At 39.6% G+C, this 15759-nt stretch overlaps 1 long non-coding RNA gene across 1 annotated transcript; it reads right to left on the reverse strand.

Moving 5' to 3' along the window:
* Positions 1-300: 300 nt before the first annotated feature.
* Positions 301-3772, reverse strand: LOC122981188. The gene is made up of 3 exons (XR_006403183.1): positions 3668-3772; positions 578-719; positions 301-465 (listed from the first exon to the last, which is right to left on the reverse strand). It is a non-coding gene; the product is annotated as an uncharacterized LOC122981188 (long non-coding RNA).
* Between the last annotated feature and the right edge of the window lie 11987 nt (positions 3773-15759).

Consider the following 15759-nt stretch of genomic DNA (forward strand, 5'->3'; position numbering starts at 1 on the left):
GTCGGCGGAGGAGTCAGGGACGAGCTCAGACGCTTTCTATTACATTTCCTGCGAGATGGTTGGTGTTCCTGAAAGGGAAATAAAAACATTCTTCGGTTGCATCCTTGTCCTTGTGTTGGTACAATACTGGTGGAAATGGCACCGCTGACCTTTGATGAATATCACAGAGAAACCCAGACTGAAAACAGGTGTCCTTGTGAAGACCGTCTCTGAGAGGAAACAAGGCTCTCAAAGAATGTAGTTCAATCAGGAGAGACTTCATTAGAGTGAACGATTGTTTTATTGACACGTGCACAATAATGATAAGACTGTGAAAAGTCCTTGGCGATTAGACCCCATCATGATGTCATCATATTGGAGTCTAGACACTGGTGGTGGCGATGGATGAAGAGCATGCTGAGATCTGGATGGATGAGAAGAGGAGCAGGCTTCTGGTGAACTCAGACCTGTGCTGAAGTGATGAAACTGGAGGAGAACAGGGTTAACATCCCTAAACAGCTGATACGAGAAGCAGGAGAAGAGGAGGGAGAGAGAGAGAGAGAGGAGAACATAAGATAGTCCTCCTGCTTGAACTTACACTAAGCTTCATAAGAAGAGCAGATTCTTAAAGTTTTGTCATGGTCTGGCTCTGAGTCCTTTTCTCCAGTTGCATTCCCACTTCCCCAGGTCCGTAGCTGCCATTCTTCACCAGTCCACCAGATGCCCTCAGACTTTTCTCCCTGTGATGTGAAGACTGGTCTCAGTGGGAGAAGTTACCTATAGCCTCTTTTATACAGAGAACCCGCATTGGGTACATCTCAAGTTTCTTATTTTATGTCTCCTCGCTCCTCACCTGAACCAGAATTTGTTCCTGATGTGCCATTTTGACAGGCGTCCCAAGTCTCTTATTCTACTTCGAGGAGCGAGGAAACACGAGAGCAGCCTTCACGGAATTCTTTTACCATCCAACACATCCCCTTATTGGATATCAGTTATTGATTGGACGCTGCAGCTGATCAGACTGATCTGATACATCACTGCAGTTTCATACCGAAGTGGAAACAGATTACAGATTCAATTTAAGTGTATCACTCCCAAGTTTTATATAAATTTATATTCATCATATAGTTAAAAATCTGTTAATTGTGGGTCTGATCAACAAAAGAACCATAAACAACTTTCTTCATTTATTAGAAAGATTTTTCTTTTCATGATGTTATTTCCTCCATTAAACTGTTTCTTGTTGACAGACAGACTCTTCCTGACTTTAACTTTATCCATAATAACAGTTAAACACATTTATATTTTACATCATTTATCGTCATTTCCATTCAGTCACGTGAGGCTGAAAATTCCTGAGCGTCAGGTTTGATATGAGTTAAATCATTTCCATTTGCCCTGAAACATTAAGCCAAATACATATTTTCCAGTGTTCAGAAGACACCCTGATCATATTCTGGGTTATTAAATAATGAATTCACTATCAGGGTTATCAAAAAATACAGAGTCAAATAATCAATAAATAGTATAAACGCATTCTGCGAGTAGAAATGGTTCCTGTGCGTCTGAGCAGGACACGGTATAAATGCAGAATGCAGGTTGTTATTTAGGTGTTTGTTAAACAGGTAACAGGCTGCAGAGAAGAAACAGCTGCTGCAGTGATAACTGTGCACCTTTATTAGTATTATCACAGTGCACATGTGTACAGACACAAACTCCATCAGAAGTTTCTACAGCTGTTAAAGCTGACTGACAGCTGATCCAGCTGTGATCAGCTGTCAGAAACGGACGTCGCTTCACATGACGCTTCAGAGAAGAAGACGTCTCATGTCTCTTAAAACAAATTTCCTAGTTTCCTCTCTCCTCGCTTGGTTTCCTTACGTCTCTCCTTGCATCCACGGTGAGAGGGACTAAGACGCAAGGAAAAGACACCAGTGAGGGAAACGTGGATGCAATTTAAGAGACTTGGGATGCATCCATTATAGCCGTAAAGAGGATACGCCTTTGCTTTTTTACACTGAACCACACAAAGCCGGCATAACGCTGCATAAAGACAATTGTGTGTTCTGGGTTTTTGGTTTTCTGTTTGCTACGGATAAGAGAAGTTGCAGGTTATAGTGTTGTGCACTGAAGTTTATATTCATGTATATTCCTAGACAGTTTGATGTATGTCAGTTTATTATTAAGAGGGTGGTGTTTTCTGTGTTTTTGGTTGTCTGTTTGCACTGTTTCCCTCCTGTGTGTCCATGTGCTCCTCTCCAGTCTGCTTTTCCCTCCACACCTGCTCTGCATCAGCCTTGCTCAGTTCCCGATGTTTTCCCCAGCCAATCGGCTCCCAGTCTGTTCTTCTGTTTCATCACCTCACTCCCCTCACCTGAGCTTCTTCACCCATCTCCCCACCTTCACCTCATCTCCTCGTTAGCTCAGTTAGTATTTTAGTCTAATGTGTTTCAGTTCAGTCTTGTTGGATCGTTTGTTTTGTTTTGTCTGCCTGCCTCTACTTCTATTTCCTGTTCCTGAGTTTCGAATAAAAATATATTCTTCAGCTCTTGCCGCCTCCTGCGTCTTGCATTTGAGTCCACCTGCTCCACTCTTCATGATGAGTTTTTGTGTGATTGTGTGTTTGATGTCATATGATCACAGGTCGGCATTTTCTCATTTCTCCAACGGCTACAACTGCACTTCAGACTGTGTTGGGATGTGAATTAAATCGTCCATTCTTCTATTCGCTCAGCTTTTACTGTGCTCCACCCACTTGAACCCCTTCACTGAGGTCAATTCTTTATTAAATTAGTTAAATGTATATATTTTCTTCCACACACTACTACTAGGCCTCACATTTTTCTAGACAAAATCAAAAAGCTGTGCTCAAAGCAACATTTGGGAGATCTGCAGTCCAAAAAAAAAAAAAAAAATCTGATCTGATGAAAAGAGGTGTGATATCCTCTCGAATCCAAAGTGGAAAGTTACTTCAAAAATAATAAGCATGCTAGTTTCAGTCTTGCGACCTTTATATGATTGCAGAGATGTTTTCACGGTACTTTAATGCCTGCTGAGAGTGGCTGTTGTAAGATTTTGGCAACAAGTTGAAAGATGCTGTCTGATTTTAACTGGCATGCACAGCTAAGACGCTTGATGTTAGGCATGAAAATATCTTATAAGGGTCTAATGCTGGTGCTGGCAGGTTGCCATAATATAGGTTATATCCTTTTTGTGCTGTTCTGCATTTTATGCTATACCTTTTTTTTTTTCTAGAACTAGTAGTTAGAACAAGGCAAACTGGGTCTCTGTAAAAAGTAATTTCAGGCAATGCTTGTGATGAAGGGCTGCATAAATAACTACATAATAAATGCTGAATTTGAACTTTAACAAGAATAAGGGTCTACAGTCATGCTAGCAGCTCTCTTAGACTGTAATCAAGCACAATGGTGCCTTAAGCTGAATGAATGCAACTGTCAGCTTGCAAACAGGCTCACAATGAGATGCTGATGCTAAGCAGGTTAACTACTTAAAATGTTAACCATCTTATAAAAGCACTATTAGCATTAACATTTGCTTATTAGCTCTAAACCCTTTAGAGTCATTAGAGAACATCATCTGATAAGAACCATAAATGTGTGAACCGAATTTTGTACCAATCCATTGAGTAGATGTTTAAGTATTTCATATGACGAGTGAAAACTTTGACCTGCTGGTGATGCTAGAGGAAGATTCATCCTCTAGGGATCTTGAATGTCTGCAGAAAATATCATGGAAAACCATCTAATTGTTGTCGAGATATTTCAGTCACTAATCTGACTTACAGACTGACATAAAAAACACTTTAAACCATTGATACAGTATCCTGTTACACCAGAGGATAAAGAGCAACCACATCAGCTGATGCAACCGATTAGCACACTTTCAGACAAAGACGAAGCAACACCTGGTGTAGTGATCCTGCATCCTGCACATCCTGTTTGACATCCAGTCTTTAGGGCATCAAGTCTAAAACGTCTCTGCATTTGTCACCTCACAGCGATCGCCTCCACAGCAAGGACTGCTGGTGACACTAAGCCACGGGGCTACTAAATGGATTGACATCTCCAGCCATGTCAGCAGGGTCAAAATACAATCCAAAACACTGGCTGGACAACTCTGATCAATCATAAAGTCTTAATCCTCAGCCTCATTGTTTTTTGTTTTTCACTGAAACTTTCTTTCGTGTGTAATATTTTGATTTAGCAGTTTTACTTCTGTCTCGACAGGTGTTAAACAGGTGTTATACCACTGTGGAGAACAACTATGTGCGTGCCACTAAGTCGATGGCTACTTAAAAGGATTGACCTCTCCAGCCATGTCAGACTGGTCAGCATACAGATCCAACAGAGCTTGACCAAAGAGCCTGAGAGAGTTTTAGTGGCCAAACACTTGTTACCTTAATCACGTTGCTACTTGGGAAGTGCTAAACTCTGTCCCTGACAAAAAAGCGTATGTGAAATTTATGATTTAAAGAGGACGTATCATGCACATTTCCAAGTCTATATTTTTATTCTGGGGCTCTACTGGAATATCTTTGTATGATTTACACTTATTTATCTTATACTGGCTTATGCAGTCCCAAGCCTTTGTCTGAAACAGGCCGTTTTAGCTCCTGTCTCTTTAAGACCCCCCTCCTGACGAGTCCACTCTATTCTGATTGGCCAGCTTCTGGAAGCTGATCCTCCGCCATGAGACAAACAATAATAATAGTGGGAATTCACTTCTTTTTCTTGTTCTAACTCAAAATGGAAACTTCTCAAATACATGCTGATGGTACATGTTTGAGCCCGAATCTAATCCGAAGTAAAGGCTACAGTACAGATGGCCGTTTGTGGGCTTGCATGAACAATTTGATGTCATCACGAGAAGGAAATAGGTGACTTTGCGCATGAAGTGTTGAGAGAAGGTTGAAGCCCTGACTTTTGACTTTCAGGGAGCATTTTGACCGTGTTTGACAAAGACATCCAACATCATAACAGTATAAAAACAAACTGAACATGACAAAACCATGATATGTCCTCTTGAACATGTCAAATATATCATCCAAACCAACAGGTTCTCACTCCCAACTCGTCACATATTGAGACTTTGTCAGGACCCCATGATGTCAAGTTTTAACGCACTGGGTAGCCTGATAGACTTCTGCTGAGCTCCCACACTGTCTGAAATAGACGCCATGACACCGTTGACGTCTAAATAAGGTGACAAATTTCAGCCTGGTCGCCAAAATAAAACATTGGTATTATATGTTTCTGCAAACCACAGATACGTTGAATATGTACATTTCAACACCTTTAATATGGAGCATATCAACATTTCTAAAGTGACGTAACTTACTTCACATGACATCTATATGAGCTGACTTTCTTATTAGGTGTTACGGGTATAGAATGGACCCAATAGCAGCACAAATGACACTGGTATAAATTTTACAGTCTTTATTCCACACAATGTCAAGGCAATAGCAGCACGGTCGGAGAAACACAGTTCTGATGAGTATGGCTCCACCGGGAATTGAACCTCGATCTTCCACTCCCAAGGCAGACAAAGACCAGGGAACAGGCAGGCAGAACTCAGAGTCAGGGACAGAAGGCTGGTGGGTTTACCGGGGCAGAGACGAGGAGCGATGGTCGAAGACAAGCTGATCAGGAACCAGGAAGGCAGTCCGGTGATGAAGGCAAGATGACTTGGCATAGACAATCTGACAAAGAGGGAGTGGGTTGATGCAGCTTATATACTGGCTTGATTGGAGATGATGAGCAGGTGGGAGCGCTAGGTGAAAGTGGTTGAACTAATGAGGGGTGTGGCAGAGCAGAGAGTGAGACCGGATGATTGGATAATTCCCACAGCAACGGGTGAGGAGGAGAGCAGACTCTGACATTAGGAGGTGGAGGGTTGGTGGAAATTTGGAAATCAGTACAGAGCACGTTTCGAGACCAATTTGCCGGTTTTTTTTATTTTTTTATTTTAACCCAAACCATGATCTTTCCCTAACCCTAACCAAGTGGTTTTTGTGCCTAAATCTAACCAGACTTTAACCACCGCGTTGTCACACCATAAAATATAATTGTTTTTTAACAGTGATTATCTTGATACTGCGTGTTGAAAAATGACGCTAAAGGAGTACCCTGTGCGTTAAAAAGTAACGCCAGGGGGTCCTGACCAAGCTTCGATATGTGACGAGTTTGGAGTGAGAAGGTTTTGTCCAAACACCACATATGTATGATGTAAATGCATCATATTGTATGTATGTTAAGTGTATATGTGTCTTCAGTGTGTACCATCTTACGTATGCGCATATTTTTGTGTTAACGTCCAGTGCTGCATGTGTATATGTGATTATGTACAGCATATGTTTTTGTTGTATTTATCTGTGTGTGTGTGTTTGTGTGTGTGTGTGTGTGTGTATCTTCGTGAAAGCCAATTCCAATGTGGCAGAGATGAGAAATAAATAGCATTTTTATCTGATTCCTCCCCAATATCCGTTTAAGCAAAGAGGAGCAATATCACTGCGACGGTCGCCTCTCTGTGATTCTCCATGAAAAAAAAAAGAAAAGAAAGAAAAGAAAACAGATGAAGAGCGAAGAGAAAAAGGCGCTGAGTAATCATTTTACGTCCTCCAACTGTTATTCGGTTGTTCTCTCTGTGTATATGTGTGTGTGTGTGTGTGTGTGTGTGTGTGTGTGTGGGAATGTGTGTTGAGCAGGTACATGGGACTGTTTGTGTGTGTTTGAGAGCAAAGCGAAGCAGAAATTCAATAGTAGTTCATTGTTCAGGGAGCTTTTATGAGAATGATACGTGAAACATATATCTGATGTTTTCTGCTTCTTATAATAGTGGAGAAAACCTTAAAAAGAAATAATAGATTCGCCTGAGATTTTAATATAATTTATTAGACCGAGTAGAGTGATTATTCCTTTAAACTTGGGTTGTATTTGCAGATACCTGAAACTTGGCCGCTGTGTGCTATAAAGGAGGTGTGCTAAAGCTTTTACCAGATGGATTAGAGGTTGCTGTCTCTCCGAGGATTCAGTTTCTGAGAAAACCTACTGCAGATGTGAAAATAATGACGACCCACAGATGAATACAGAGAACACCAGGCAGCAGTAACATTTACCAGCGATCCACTCGCACTTAGCGAAAATGAAAATGAAATTCAACGGTTATTTCTGTGAGAGCAACGGCAAACTAGTCGGGTTTCAGTTGGAGCCTGAAAATGGTCGTTCCTTTTAGTGCCAATAACTAATAATGTACTAAAAGTATGTTATACTTTGATTCAGATGGAGTCATACTCACAGCTCTTGCGGTTAAATCTTCCATGCAATATCAAACAAAACAACATCAGAAGCGTGCTGAAGGACACACAAGCACTCTTCATCACTCCAATGAAGCAACCCCCTACTGCAAGCCCCCTATTAAAGAAAACAAATGAACAGAAATCTCAATATTCAAGATAACAGAATACAGAAAAGAGCTGAAGACTGTTTAACTACTCGCTCCAAGTGCTGCATATGTGTGTGCCTCTTTTCTGTCCTGTTTGTCACCATTTATGATAAATAAAGTCCAGTCTAAAGGAACAACAGAGGTCTACGGCACAGTCAGACTATCAGGCTTTGGATACACACACAATACTTGTAAGTAGATTAGTTCATTGTTGGTTTGGCTCCAAACATGAGATTTGTTGACAAAAAGGAAAATATAGAACATTGCCAGCCATATCCTTTAAGACTTGACTTGATACATCACTTAGGACAAAAGTGCAGAAAGAATAAAATGTGATGTAAATGACTAATAATGCTCATAATGAGTTATTTCTTGGTGAGCCCTTTCATGCATGAATTATTAAATCACAGAGTAAAAAAACATTTTATTGTTTATTTTTACTCTTAAACAAGTGGAAAATCATGTCAGTAACTTTTTTTTTTAATATATTGAATTTTGAAATGTGTCGACTGTAGTTGACACCATGCATCAACAGAGTAAAAAGTGATTTATGGAAATCGATATAGGCAATATATATATATATATATATATATATATATATATATATGTTTATATATATATTATTTTATTATTAAGAGCAAATGGTATGAGCACACATAGGAACATAAGATAACAACAACAATAGAGGATATTTGAAAAACTAGACCGAGGTCCAATAGACAGAATGTACCTTTGTTGCATGATGTCCACTGGAGTGGACAGATGTATTTTCAGTCACAGAAAATAATATACAAGAAAAATATTATTAAAAACTTGATAAAAGTATTTCAAACATCTCATTTACTTGAAAAATATACTTTTTACCTGTTTTTTTCTCTCTGAGAATAAAAGTATTTAACAGATATTCCTGAGCTACTTGGTGCGTTTCCTCCACCCTCCGCCATTTTGAATTTATGATTCAATATCACAAAATCACAGAGAGTCAAAAATATTATTCAGATGGAACTGTAGACAACACTTTGGGGGTTCAACACCTGGTAGTTGGGACATGGTACTACAACTTAAATGGTTCAAGATGGCTTCCACTGTCGTGGACACCATGCATGAAAGGCTAGAGAGACGATACATAAACGCAAACTGTTCAGCAAAGTGCTACATGACTTGCTGTATGATTTCTCTATATGGGTCAACATAAAACCCTAGATGAAAGTTACCTGTCAGTTTATATGACTTATACCTTCAGCTCTTGGTTAATTTGTAAAAGTCGTTGTGAAGACTAACTGAAACAAAACCAAAAGGTAAGAATGCTTTTTTCCTGCTTGATCTGGACCAAATGAATCAAACTGCAAGTGTGAAAGCATCTTTGGCCAACATGGTTACACAACAAAATAATGTAGTTCTTTGCTGGACCTTTAAGTTACTTTCCCTCGAGAGTTTGTTGTGCAAATAAACAGACCTACATACGGTCCATACATACCGCTCATTCACAGCCGAAATTAGATATTCATTGAAATGCATTAACTCACTCATTAGCAGTGGGTTACATTTCATAAATTATGTAGCAACATAATACAGCAGCCTATAAATTATACAGTATTTATCCAGAAACCTCAATCTTCAGCTGATGTAAAGACTTCCTGACACAGAATTTAGCTGTCACTCAGCAGTGTGAAGAAGGCAGAAAATGTTTATACTCTTATTGTTTAATCTCGGCAACTTGGATTTAGGAGGTGGAGGTAGTTTTTTGGACGGAGGGCCTGTGATGAGTCTTGTGTCAAATGTGTAATTGGGCGATCAGATAAAAATATAAATTCAGCTCATACAAATAGTTTGTGGCAATAGTCTGCTGTTTGTCTTCACTAGTGCAGCGTCCCTTCAAAACAAGACGGGCTGATGGCTTATTATTTCTCGAGAACCGCATATGTATGTATTAATTGACAAACGTATCTATTAAAATGATAAGGAATTAATTAATTAAATGGTTTAAATCCACATAAAAACTTCACCAGTGAGACTAAACAGAGGTTGAACCATAGAAGCAGTTTACGGCCTTCCATTGGTTGATTCTGCTGCAAATCAAACTTGTCTGCGCTCCTATTGGCTAGTTTTACTGCCTCTGACTTTTTTTTCTCATGTGTGCGCTTCTTCTTCTCTCTTGTGCGCTTGTTCTGCTCTCTTCTTCTTCTTCTTCTTCTCGCAGTTTAACTGAGCGAGTCATGTGTCTTTGTCCCGCTCAGCAAGTCAGAGCCCAGAAGGCCCGCCCCGCTGTGATGTGATGGTGTTTACATCAAACAGCCCCCGCTGCACTCAGACGCAGAGCTGAGCGACTCGCTGTTCGCTTGTTCTTTCAAAGTTAATTAATATTAAACATGTTTTGTCCCCGTTCATAAAATGTCTAAGACATCCTGCAGTAAGTCTTGAACGCACATGCCAAGTTTCATTCACAGTCTCTTAAACTCTTTCAAGTCATTAACTCTACAGATGTAATCTCACCTCCGACCACAATATGTGTTGCAATGGCAGAGTGGCGCTGTCTGTATTTCTGCTCGTTGACTCCACGGGCAGAAGAAGAAACAAAACAACGTTGTTTATGATTTTTATTTTTATGTATTTCTCGAGAACCGCTCATCCAAACAACTTCACATTCAACACTGCACTTCCTTGAGACCCTGGCATTACATCCGTCAGATATGAAGAAGATCAGATGAACAGTTTTCAAGATATGTTAAGAACAAACATACAGACAGACACAAAGAGATTCCTTGTTTTATGTATAGAGAGATGTCTTCATGTGGGTAAAATAAGCTGCATGTTTCTAAGTGTTTTAGGCTGTTTGTCTGAGTCTGGGCCAGACTTGACTGTTAACCGTCCCTCTAACCGTGATCTTCTAGACTTGTTTAGTGTTGTTGCTTTCACGGTCTGCTTGTGTCGTACTTATGTCAACAAAGTTTAGGATGACTGCAGCCATCTGTACAAGTGTCCTTCGTACACGACTCTTGTAACAAAACAACATTGTTTGCATCCATTCGGATTTTAAGACTATCATCTGCTCATACATCAGTGAGGCCTTTGCATCTCCTTTTTCAATTACATCACTCATAATTTCATCATGTCATTAATATTTTTCCTGTAGAAATAGTTTGGAGAAACTGCTTCCAGATTCTTATTAAACTACTGGTGTGAATTTGCCCTAAAACTCCCTGTGGAGCGGCATGTTTCCCAGCAGAGTCCCGTCCCTCCCGCATCTCTCTGACTCCCGTCGGCCTGAAGTCTCAACAAGAGACAAACGTTACTCAGTAAGTGAACAAGCCACTGACATATTGAAAATGAAAATAAGGCTGCCTTATCTACAACCCTGTTGAGACCATCTTGTGAGCGTTTCTTACTTATTCGTTTCTTTCACTCTTACCCCCAACACAGACGGTGTACCAGTCACACCGTGAGTGGTCCCACTGCAGGGAGCTGGTCTTTTAATGGTATCCAGGGTTAAAGGGGAGTTAGTCAGCGTATTAAAGTCCAGCGTTAAAGGGGAGGTGTGTTCGTTAAGCAGCTCTAACTGAAAAAAAAAGAGTCTAAATCACCTCCTGTTGAGATGTATCTGCTGGCTACAGGAAATCAGGGGAAAAGGATGTTAGTGGACTGTGTGTGTGTGTGTGTGTGTGTGTGTGTGTGTGTGTGTGTGTGTAGAAAGTTATCTGCATGCCTGTACCTGAGCAATATCAACATCAAGCTTTCAAACTTTGCAGTGGTGCCTGTTTTGTTCAGTACATACGATCGTGCTCAATGCAGTACAGGAGTTCAGAACTGGTTAAACGTTATTGGACACCGTTGCCATGGTGACTAATGTCCCTTTAAAAACTTAATCAAAATATTACCAATTAACAGTAATGTCTTATATTCATCACACTACTTTTCATGGTGCCTCTAACAGTACAAGTTTTATCTTCTATCTTTGTCGTGAGCTTTTCATTACTGGGCTGAAAAAACCATTTACACGATTTGATTAAATAAATCATAACAAGAAATTTGTTCTGCACCAATTTTCTGGAACTTAAACTGGCCTTTGTCCCACTTAAATTACCCTCTAAATCCCTCTACAAACAGCACTTCTGTGGTGAAGCTGTAATGCTCTTTGTATTCATACTGGATGATCCGTATTTATGATGAAAGATTTATACAATTATGTGGTGTTGCAAGTATCACACAGCATCTGTATAAACTTATGAAAAAGACCTGACTAAATGCTCTCCAACCTTTCTAGTCTAGAAGTATTTTTTTAGTTTAAAATACGGTCAGAAAAGCTCAGGAACATGTTTAACTCTTTCATACTGTTCATATTCTGACCCTTCACATTATCCCCTCTTAACTAATCTCTATACTGCACCAAATCTCTGAACTGCAAATCTATTTCTTACTCATAAATACCTTTAAAGTCATTAATAAATAGATCATTGAAGCTTTCAGACATGAGAGAGTATTCTTTAGGTTTTTACGCTATTTGTTTATGGAGAAAAACATTCACAATTACACTATACTATACTATATTACGGTCCTCTATTACGTAAAACAGGAGAACATAACAGCCATCATGATTTAAATTAATGGTGTTGAATGTGAAGAATGAAAAAAACATTTTTAATGGTGATTTTTTGAATAAACAGGGTTTGAATTTAACCTTTTTAGGAACATGAAGCCAAAAAAATGGTGTCTTTACTGCTCTCATATGTAAAAATGTAACCTGTAAGCATTAAGCTCTTCAGAAAGACTGATCAAAGAAACCCTCGATGAGCAAAAAAACCATTGAGTTACAGCAGCTAGTTGAATGGAGGCTAGCTAGGAGATGGCTGTCTGTGATTGGCTAATGTCAACATCAAAAACTGAGTTCTGGTATTTACCGTAGCGTCTGAGTCCTGTCAGAGGACACTTGACGTCAACAGTCTTATTAACCTGTTTGCTCTGATGGCGACTTGCTCTGATGTCGACTGCATGACTCATCACCATTAGGTGTGTGTGTGTGTGTGTGTGTGTGTGTGTCCATTTTTAGTCTGAGGGAAATGTGAGAAGTGTGTCTGTCTGTGTGTGTGTGTGTGTGTGTGTGTGTCTGTAAGAGTGTGTGTACACTGTCAGTGTCAGGATAGGACGTTTATGTCATTAAGTATGTCCTCAGTCAGGGAACAGACTTTGAGCTCTGTGCATGTGTGTGTGTGTGTGTGTGTGTGTGTGTGTGTGTGTGTGTGTCTTTCAGTCTGTTTGTGCGGTTGGGACAATGTGTGTGTGTGTGTGTGTGTCTAAGCAGAATATCATAAAATATGTCCTTCGTCAAGTAGACTGTGTGTGTTGTCTGCATGTAAGATGATTTCCGGCAATGAATTGTGCCAAACGACTGCATCTATGGATCTCTGTGTGTTTGTGTCAGTGGATGTGACCAGTTTTATATGTACATGTACAATTTGTATGAATATTTTCTTAATTTTCTCACATATATGTATGTGTGTGTGTGTGTGTGTGTGTGTGTGTGTGCGCGTTTGTGTTTGTGTGTGTATGTTGACCGATAGGAGTGACTTCAGCCTCATTAAATCCGACACTCTTTAATCAAATCCTTCCCCCAAGACACAGGATAGCTCACCGTGTGTGTGTGTGCGTGTGTGTGAGAGAGAGAGAGAGAGAGAGAGAGAGAGAGAGAGGAAGAGAGAGAGCGCTCATGTGGGTGTGTACAGTTGTGAGGTTTAGTATATGTGTGTGTGTGCGTGTCTTTTCTTGCATGTTCATGATGTTAATGTGTGTGTGCGTGTGTGTACTGTACACAGCCTTTCCTGCTGATGTGTGATTAAATGGACGCATGGATGCATCTGTCTGCTCACTCAACCCCATCTGCTTGTGTGTAAGTCTGATTGTGTACACATCATAACAAAAAGTATTCGTTAATGACTTTTTATTCACAACGAAAACAAGAATAAACGAAGTAAAAAGTAACTATTGAAAACTAGAACTATGAAAAAATCTTATTTTCTGTCAATGAATAAAAATGACCTGCATGTATCAGCTAAATCACAGGCAAATTTTCACCTCCTGATTAATAAAACAGCGTCCTCTGCCGCCAAAAAAACATCTCCTGTGCAGAAGTTGATTTCGACTGTTGCACGACTACTGAAAGGTGTTCACAGTAGGGGTGTGCCCGAATACAAATGCATTATTCGGCAAAGCACAAATAGTGTTTTTTTTTTTTTTACAAATATTTGTTTCATACAACAAATATATTTGTTAGTTAGAGGTCTGTCTGCAAAGAAGTGAAGAGTAAATTTTAGCTCAGTAATCAGCGCAGTCGTCTATGATCTGGGAGACTCCAGTTCGAGACCCGGTGTGGGGACCTTCTTCATAAGGTAGTTTATTCATAAACACTTATTGTAACACTTTAATTTTCTAAAATTAAAAGCGTAATAAAAGCAAAAACAGGATTTTTAAGCCTCTTTCCACTTTTATTCAAATACAAATACAAATAATTTTGCTGCCTCAACAAACACAGATACAGATACAAATACTGGACTCTCTGCACATCCCTAGTTCACAGCGAGGTCTGTGAAATATCGTTTCTGAAAAGTATCGGTGGGTATCAGCGTCCTACGACTCAAAAATTAAAGAACAGCTTAAAGATTTCACATTGTGACATTTAAATCACATTAAAGTTTTACACCTTCATATATTTCTTAAACTTCGTTTCTTTGTCTGTAGCACAGTTGATATTTCATTTCAAGTCTTATATCCCATTTATTTCAAAACTATTATTATCCCATTCGGTTTAATTTTAAAATTATTTTGTTTATTTCATTATTTATTATGACTTTTTCTTCTATTTTTGTTCTTGTTGGCATGCCAGATTCTGATTCTGGAGATTTTATTCTTATTCTTTATTCTTTCTTATTATTTTTGAATGCAGGACTTTCGTTATACTATGCTTGTACTTTTATATATTACTTACATAGATGTTAGAGATGTTAACAAATTAATAATACATGCATTGTTTCTTGTGTCTCTCTGTTAAACAGTTAAAGGTTAGAGAAGATGGTGAATGGGCATGTTTGGAGTTATTGAGAAACTGTTTTGAAGAAAGACACTCAATTATGGAGAGAAAGGTATCATTATACATCCAGACACATAGAGAAACCTCACAGCGTTGAATATGGATGGAGAGAGAAAGCGAGAGAGCCAGAGATAGTGAGGGGATGATGGAGAGCGGTGGGTGTAGAGCCTCTTAGCCATCACCATGAAAGCTGCTTTTCCACTTGTTTGTGGAGCCAGGCTCTGCTCTCTAAATAGCTAAACATCATATGTGACATCAAGACACCGAAGGCTAACGCACACTTAAATATCTAAAATTAGGGATTGAATTGGGCGTCTGTTTTTTTTTTTGCTCTGCAGCCTACAGATGCAGCTGAAGCAGTAAGAAGTACTTCTTCTTCTACTGATCCTGAACTCATGCTGAACTTCATCTCCATCCTCCTACGGGAACTATCTAGAATAAAGTATTAATCAGTGACTGAAGACATTTATTTTACAGTATATTGATTTTTTTTGTATTTGTATATACTGCTACATGTATTTCTGATACTTGCAAGATATCCATTCAGAGCAGCAGTTCTACTCTGAGCTGCAACCAGATATCTTCGCTCCTCACCTTCAACACACACTAGATATGATGCATATCTGAACACCTGCATGAATTTTCTATGTAAAGCTGTGCACTGGCAACGTCTTCAAACACGTCATCGCTGGCTGATTCGCATCAATATGCTGCTATCCTATTTACCTACGTCAACACACGTCAACACTCCAGAAAAAGCAACAATTTTATCACGTTTGGTCCCTGAATTGCTGCATTTTCACTACTGTACCATGACTACTTCTATCTGTATGTTGCATCCAGTGTGTGCTACCAGCATTAATAGATATGATGCTACATGATGTCACTGGTGTGTAATGGCCTAACCGCCCAGTGAAGCAAACTCCTTTTCCCACTTTTATCCACAACTTCTCGAACGTAAGTAGGAGTTGAAGCTCTGATCGACTGGCGAATCGTGAAATCTGCCTTCAGGCTCAACGTCCTCATCAACGAGAAGGTCTAGTCTAGTGAACAAGACCCTGAGATACTTGAAGTCCTTCACGTGGGGCAGAAACTCGTCCCCAACTTAAGGAGAGCAATCAAGCGCAGCAGCTTTCTTCAGAGTGTCATGGCTGACTGACTTTGAGGTGCAGACTTTCATCCAAAAACCACTTCACACTCAGCTACAAACTCTCTCTATCAGTCTCTACTTGGTTGCA

Source organism: Thunnus albacares, chromosome 4, assembly GCF_914725855.1.
Source record: "Thunnus albacares chromosome 4, fThuAlb1.1, whole genome shotgun sequence".
Lineage (NCBI taxonomy): Eukaryota > Metazoa > Chordata > Actinopteri > Scombriformes > Scombridae > Thunnus > Thunnus albacares.